We start from the raw sequence: 7,672 nt of genomic DNA, 5'->3' as shown, positions 1-7,672 counted from the left end.
CAGAAATGTACTCAAGGGAAAAAATTCTATCTCTCTTTATCTATCCATCCATCTATCCATTCATCCCTACTTGCATGATATGTTTGTGGTTACATATAGATAGGTTGGTTTTAATAGTCTTCCTGTTATTACATTATTTCCTAAGACATAATGGATTGGAGACCACTGAAGTTAAAATTTTTTAACTGTTCAAAATGTTTATTTACATTACACTAGAGACTATGTATGAATTTAATCATTTAAATTCCACTAATAAGTTATTCTTGGTAAATATAATGCCAGTTAAACAATTCTCTCTTTCTCTATAATAAAAAGATTTTTAAAATTCCTACATTTTCTTGGGAAGACTAATATGTTTGAAAGTATGCCTTTGATGCAGCAAAATTATAAATGCATTTGCCCTTTGCTTGAGTAATCCCTCTTTTAAAAATCTATCCCAAAGGCATTGTGGCAAAAATATAAAATGGTATATGCTTGAGGACATTCATTGATGTATTTTTTGAGATAACTGAAAACTGGAGACAAACCAGATGCTCATCAACAGGGGACTGGTTGAAGAAATTATGGATGAGAAACGAGCAAAATATCTATATAGAGATATTATATTTGATCCTCAGAATACATTAAGAAAAACAGGTTTTAGAACAATATGTATAAACACACATACAAATCACAGAAGATATAAAGATAATAAATATGGTTGCCTAGGGGGGCTGGAGGAAACAGGATTAGACAGGTATGGAGATAAAACTTATGTGAATGTACTTGCTATATAGTTTTGATCTTAGACCATGTAAATATTTTACATAATTAAAAACCAAAATTCAAGAAGAATAAAAAGCATTCCTTCTAAAATTGGAAGCAAACCAAAACAATTGAACTCAAATGAATATCGAATAGTGGCATAATGACACAAAGGATATATAATTCTTTTTAGTGGCTTAAAACCAGCACTTTGATTATATCTATTTTGGGGGATATACTCTTAAGGGTCAAGAAAATTCTGAAGAAACATGAAAATGCACTTCATGAACTTCTTAGTAATATTGATATTGTTATTTTGAAACTATCATATATAGAATACTATATTATACAATACATTCTGTTAGAAAATGTAAGTATTTACATTTCTTTAGAAGTCACGATTTTCAGTGTTAAGAGAAAAAGAGATATAAGTATAAAATTAAGAAATTAAGGAAAAAAATTTCAACTTTTAAATTGGAATTACAAATATTAGTATGAACTCAAAATTTATTTTTGCTTTCCAAAAAAATGTATTTCCACCCTTCCATGGAAAAGTCCTTGAAGCAATGACAACCCAGTAGCAGTAAGTGCACCTACTGTCCAGATTGTGATCTTGAAATATTATTTCTCGCTAAAAGGAACCAGGGCCGGGGGTTCTTAAGAGAAATTGCTGAGTTTAGGTCTGCAACAGAGATTATGTAAGGTGAATCTGGGCAACCTATTTCAGAAAGTAAGGAAGCTATCAAAGACTAATAAATCATGTCACATACACACACACACACACAAAACAGGAGAGTAACATTAAGGGGCTTCCACTGACCTAAAACGGGACAATATGAGCATCAAAACAAATAACCACAACATATATAAGTATTTAAATATGAATATAAAATGAGTTCATAATTACACACACACTTCCTTGGTCATTTTTGGAGGTGTCTAGGGCATTCTCATTACTTTGAAAACCAGTGAATTAACAGAAAAAATAAAACATTTATCCTTTAAAAACTGTACCACAAGGAAACTAAATAGTGAATGAGAGAATGTTATTCTTGTAAGAACCCTACCTAATACAGGCATTAAAATGTTAGAATATACCCTAATGAAAGTATGCGTCGAGGTAACCATCACCTGTGGATGCAGAAACCATGGCATGACAGGCCGAGGGGGGGCAGTGCATGGAGGAATCAGAAGAACGTCTCTGAATACAATAAATTTAACATCACTAATAATGTGCCAACAGACATTATTTGCTGTTTAATATGATGTAACAAGTACATACCCCCTCCCCAGGAAGCAATCTTATAGAAAGAAATAAAGAAAAAATTGAACCTGAAGTTGATTAAGCCTCTAGATCTTACTATTATATTGTCAGATTATAAGGCAGTATTGGGGATAAAGGAATAAGGTAGAAGAAACCAGAAAAAGTCAATCAGCCAAGTTCATAATGTTGGACATTCTAATGGACAAATAGCTCAGTTTCTCCAACAAACCAAGGAAATTTTAAACAGGGGGGGGAGGCAGTGCTTTTAGAGACAACAAGCAGCATGTCCTTAAGGGGTTCTTGGTTGAATAAGGTCTGTATTTATGACTGTTCTTGGTGGTTTTTGAAAATGAATACAGCAGAAGGATCTTGTGTGTGCTCTGGGGTTGTCGGGGGAGTGATACAGAGCCCCTAGGGGTTTGGGGGGTTCCTAGCAATACAGAGAAGCTTGATCGATACCTGCTGCCTATAATCCCCCTGTAGTCGAAGCTCCTTGGGGATCACGGACCCTACTCAGTTTACAGCTGCAGCTCTCTGTTCAGCATGGGTAGGAAGATCCTTTAGATACAACTGTTCTGATACCCCAAACCTCTGCCATTTAATTGTAATGGAGATTATTTCATAAAGCTCTTGTAGGATATTCTATCAAAGGGAAATGCCTTTTTGCCACAATCAGCTTGAAGACAAGTCACTACTGTGGTGGCACCAGACGGCCTGATTAAAAGGACTGTCTTGTTCACCAAAAGACAAAAAAGGAATGGGGTGGCTTTAAATAACGGTCTTTTATTGTCACATGTTCAACCATAGAAACTGCAATGGAACCTTCAAGATTGCCTGGCTCACATGCCTCCAAGAATATGTGCTATCTCCCCCAACAGCCTTGTGGACATTTAGCTAACAATGTTCTGTACTGAGGGATGTTTGTCCCTGCGTTGTGACTGTAGAAATCACAGCTGTGGTGCATCCAGAGAGTCCCCAGGGAGTTCAGCACAAAAATCATCAGAAGGACGTATATTGGTCACCTTTGGGCTTCTTATGACCGTGTGGATTCCATCATAGTAGCAGGAACTTGTCTTTACAAGCTTCATGTTTCTAGTAAAATATAGGTCTTGTAATAAATATAAGGAAAAGTAGAAAAGTACAGAGTTGTAGCTTTAAAATATTTTTTGTCTATATATTCTGTTATAAACTTAGTGATGGAGGCAAGCAAATGCGGGAATCAGAATCATACAAAATTATTTCTTCTCCCTTCCACTCACCTGTTCAATTAGTCGCCAAGTATATCAAGTCAAGTCTATTTTCATCTTATCTTATTCTAGGAAAATTAAAATATTCTCCCAAGTTTCCTTCCTGCCTATGTCTGTTCTATATCCAATCATCCACACTGATGCCAGGGAAATATTTCCAAAAAAAAAAAAAGAAAATCTTATCAGGTTATTCCTCTGCTTAAAACTCTTTAGTGGTTTCCTACTGAATCTTCATGTGACTGCCCAAGCCCCTAGTGTGGCATTTAAGACTTCTTACAAGTAGATCATGACATCTCTCTCCGGATTCATCTGTCTCCTTTCACCATCACCTGCAACTTACAATTCAGTTACACTCAATTATGTTCAGTTTCCAAAGCATGTCATACGGCTTGATGGCTCTATAATGTGTTTATTAAATTTTGTGCATGAGAACCATCTGGGGAGCCAGGTACACTGCAGCTCCTATGCCCCATACCCAGGGGCCTGATTTAGTGGGTTTGAGTTGGTGCTCAAAGACACACATTATAAACAACGGCTACAGATGACTAGGATGTACCCTTGCATCACACCTTGAGGACTACTGTTTTATGCCTTAGCATAAGGTATGTGTTTGGTTTTCTGCTGTTGTTTCCTCACTGCCACCCTAAGCAATGCCTTCCCACAATTGCTACCTCTGGTTTACAACTTCCATGTCTCTTCTCCATCCCAGTTCCCCCATAGGCTTTGATACAGTTGGGGTAAAACACTCTTTTGGGGGGGTAACATTAGAGTTCACCAAATGTAGGATCCCACCACACACTCCTGTTTTTTGGATAATCTTCATATTATTTCCTTAGTGACATATAAATTGAAATTTATGTGTTCCTTTTCTTTTAGATGTAAGTATGCGTAGTCTCATTAGATCCTATTTTTCTGTACAGTCTTTGGAGGGTGTGTGAAGAGGTTACTATTTAAGTATCCAAATTATCCTAGGGAAATTTGAAATTCCAAACATTATGTTAAAACTAAAATAATATTTTAAGTTTTAAAAACCATAGATCAAATTTTCTTTTCTGTTTTTTAACCTACTTTGATTTTTATATTCATATTTCTTAATGCACACAGACCATAAATCATATGTTGACACTACCTTCAGAGCCTAATCTCATTAACCCAATAATGCATTTTTTTAACCTATGTTACCTAGTGTTGATGCAAATAGAATCTTTTAGCAAAGACATAAACGGATATGGTTCTAAACTAGAGGTCTGCAGTTGAGGCCAGCTGTTCCCCTCTGAGACTAAAATAGAGGTTAGTCTTATATCTTTTGCTTAGACAATTCTTTTGATATTTGATACTGAAGACATCTGCCCTCTGTCCTTAGCCATCCTCTCCTAGAAATTTTTCATCTGAATCACAGCACTGTAATTCTCATGGTAAATTGATATTCTACATTCTGTTTTAAAGTTAATCTTTTTTAGATAACCTTTACTTGTAAAATACTTTTTTTTACGTAGAGGATCTGTTCGGCTATAATTTTTAAGAAAATATTCTGTTTGTCTTTTTTCTTTTATTTTTTAAAATAACGTCACTTTTATTGACAAGTTATATCACAATGGACTTCACAGAACAACAGAAATAAGACAGTCAGTCCCAAGACACCAGAGTGTGACATTGCAGCAGACAGACTAATGCTCTTCCCCCCCATCTTCTCCCTCAGCACTATCTGCTCCAACCTCCTCATAATCCTTCTCAAGGGCAGCCATGTCCTCACGGGCCTCAGAAAACTCTTCTTCCTCCATGCCCTCCCCCACGTACCAGTGGACAAAGGCCCGCTTGGCATACATCAGGTCAAACTTGTGGTCCAGGCGGGCCCAGGCCTCAGCAACAGCTGTGGTGTTGCTCAGCATGCACACGGCTCGCTGTACCCTGGCCAGGTCTCCACAAGGTACCACAGTGGGAGGCTGGTAATTAATGCCAACTTTGAAGCCCGTGGGGCACCAGTCCACAAACTGGATAGCGCGTTTGCTCTTGATGGTGGCAATGGCAGCGTTGATATCTTTGGGAACCACATCACCACGGTAAAAGAGGCAGCAAGCCATGTATTTCCCATGGCGAGGGTCACACTTCAACATCTGGTTGGCTGGCTCAAAGCACGCACTGGTGAGCTCTGCCACAGTAAGCTGCTCATGGTAGGCCTTCTCAGCAGAGATGACAGGGGCGTAGGTGGCCAGAGGGAAGTGGATGCGGGGATAGGGCACCAGGTTGGTCTGGAATTCGATCAGATCAACATTCAGGGCTCCATCAAACCTGAGGGAAGCAGTGATGGAGGACACGATCTGGCTAATAAGGCGGTTAAGGTTAGTGTAGGTTGGGCGCTCAATATCGAGGTTCCTACGACAGATGCCGTAGATGGCCTCGTTGTCAACCATGAAGGCACAGTCAGAGTGGTCCAGGGTGGCGTGGGTGGTGAGGATGGAGTTGTAGGGCTCAACTACAGCTGTGGAAACCTGGGGGGCTGGGTAAATGGAGAACTGCAGCTTGGACTTCTTGCCATAATCGACAGAGAGATGTTTCATCAGCAGGGAGGTGAACCCAGAACCAGTTCCCCCACCAAAGCTGTGGAAAATCAAGAAGCCCTGAAGACCTGTGCCCTGGTCAGCCAGTTTTCGGATTTGGTCTAGGACAAGGTCAATGATCTCCCTGCCAATGGTGTAGTGCCCACGGGCATAGTTATTCGCAGCATCTTCCTTGCCTGTAATGAGCTGCTCGGGGTGAAAGAGCTGGTGGTAGGTACCCGTGCGAACTTCATCGATGACTGTGGGTTCCAGGTCTACAAACACTGCCCTAGGCACATGCTTGCCAGTGCCTGTCTCACTGAAGAAGGTGCTGAAGGAGTCATCTCCCATCCCAATGGTCTTTTCACTTGGCATCTGGCCATCGGGCTGGATGCCATGTTCCAGGCAGTAGAGCTCCCAGCAGGCACTGCCAATCTGGACACCAGCCTGGCCAATGTGAATGGAGATGCACTCACGCATAACTGAGACTTGGAGGGCTCCGTGGGGCTGGAGGAGGTGAGGGGACTTCGACAAGGACCTCCCACTGGCAGACTACCAAGGAGTCCAGGGGAGAAGTCTCTCAGTCTTTTTCTATTTCTTGAGTATATTGCAGCTAGTTGAATGATGTTATATCATCAGTTTAATTATTACCTGCTAAAAGAAACTTTTGTTTCAAATATAGTCTACAATTTAAGTGAAAAAACAAAGCTATTTATAACTTTTAACAAATATTCCCGTCTATAATAAATTGTGGTAAATGTTATTTTCTAAATCAAACTTTTGAATGCAAATGTCATTTCTCAAAACTAATAAAGCTAGGCTAATCTCAAGATTAGGTGTTATGCTTCAAGGAGACAATTATCTTTAAAATCAGGATATTTCTAATTATTAAATCAATAGTCCTAAGATGTGCTTAAGCAAACATTTAACTGCCAGGTATCTGTCCTTCTTATAGACAAATGGTTATTTCTGGCCTTTTTTTTCTAAGGAATTGTACTGATTTTTATAATGATATCACATGTTTTATTTTTCCTTAAAAGTAATTTCTTCACTATTTAGATACATTTATTCTTCAAGTTAATTTTAAAATTAAATTTAATTTTCAGGTTAAAAATAACCCCACCTCATTAAGTGGATTTATATAACATATATACACTTTCATTTGCAATAGAATTATCATCTTTAAAGTAAGAAATTTATCAGACACAAAAAACATAATAGCATCATAGTTCTTTCATCTTTATTTTATCAAATCATATGATTATTTTCTAGATCCTACCATCAAGACCTGTGAAAGTTCTGGTACCAATCTATGAGAGTTTGTTGGCTTCACTTGGATAGTTTAAGATTATTGGGAGCTGGGACGATTCTTCAAAGGCAAATGACAGCTCTAGACATTCAACTTTAGACTCAGGGAGAAGTCTGTTCTGTCCATGTTCCCTACTTATCCTTTTGTGGAACAGGATGCACTCTCAGCAGTCAGCTGCACCTCTGCTTTGCTTCTCTGTGCTGTTATAAGGTTAATTTTTTCAGTGACTTGTCCAAACCAGCCAGTCCTACAAAGGAATGTCGGCTCACATGGAATCCATGATCTGTTTGCTAATGCTGGAGCCAAGGATATTCCTCAGGCCTTACCAGCTCACTCACACCCACCTTCTTCTGAAGGTGTTCTTTAGGGGTGCTGCATCTGAAGGGAATCAGACATGTTTTAATCAGAATGTCTGGAACCCTTCCCCTTTGTGCCAGTAATCCCTCAGCAATCCACGCTTTACTTATTAAGCTTCGTGGAAATAAAAAGGCTGACAAGACAAAGTTAGGTCCAACATTCTTAGGACAGCTATAAACCCACGCATTTCACTCTTTTCTAGGGATCACAACTC

General features: G+C 38.9%; 1 pseudogene across 1 annotated transcript; it reads right to left on the bottom strand.

Annotated features, from left to right (window-relative positions):
- Positions 1-4,922: 4,922 nt before the first annotated feature.
- On the bottom strand, positions 4,923-6,272 carry LOC308561619 (tubulin alpha-1C chain pseudogene; annotated as a pseudogene). The gene has a single exon. The product of its transcript is annotated as a tubulin alpha-1C chain pseudogene (transcript).
- Between the last annotated feature and the right edge of the window lie 1,400 nt (positions 6,273-7,672).

The sequence above is a fragment of the Miniopterus schreibersii genome, assembly GCF_964146895.1.
Source record: "Miniopterus schreibersii genome assembly, chromosome: 9".
NCBI classification, from domain to species: Eukaryota; Metazoa; Chordata; class Mammalia; order Chiroptera; family Miniopteridae; genus Miniopterus; species Miniopterus schreibersii.
The sequence above is the reverse complement of the archived record's forward strand: the minus strand, read 5'-3'. Positions and strand labels throughout refer to the sequence as shown.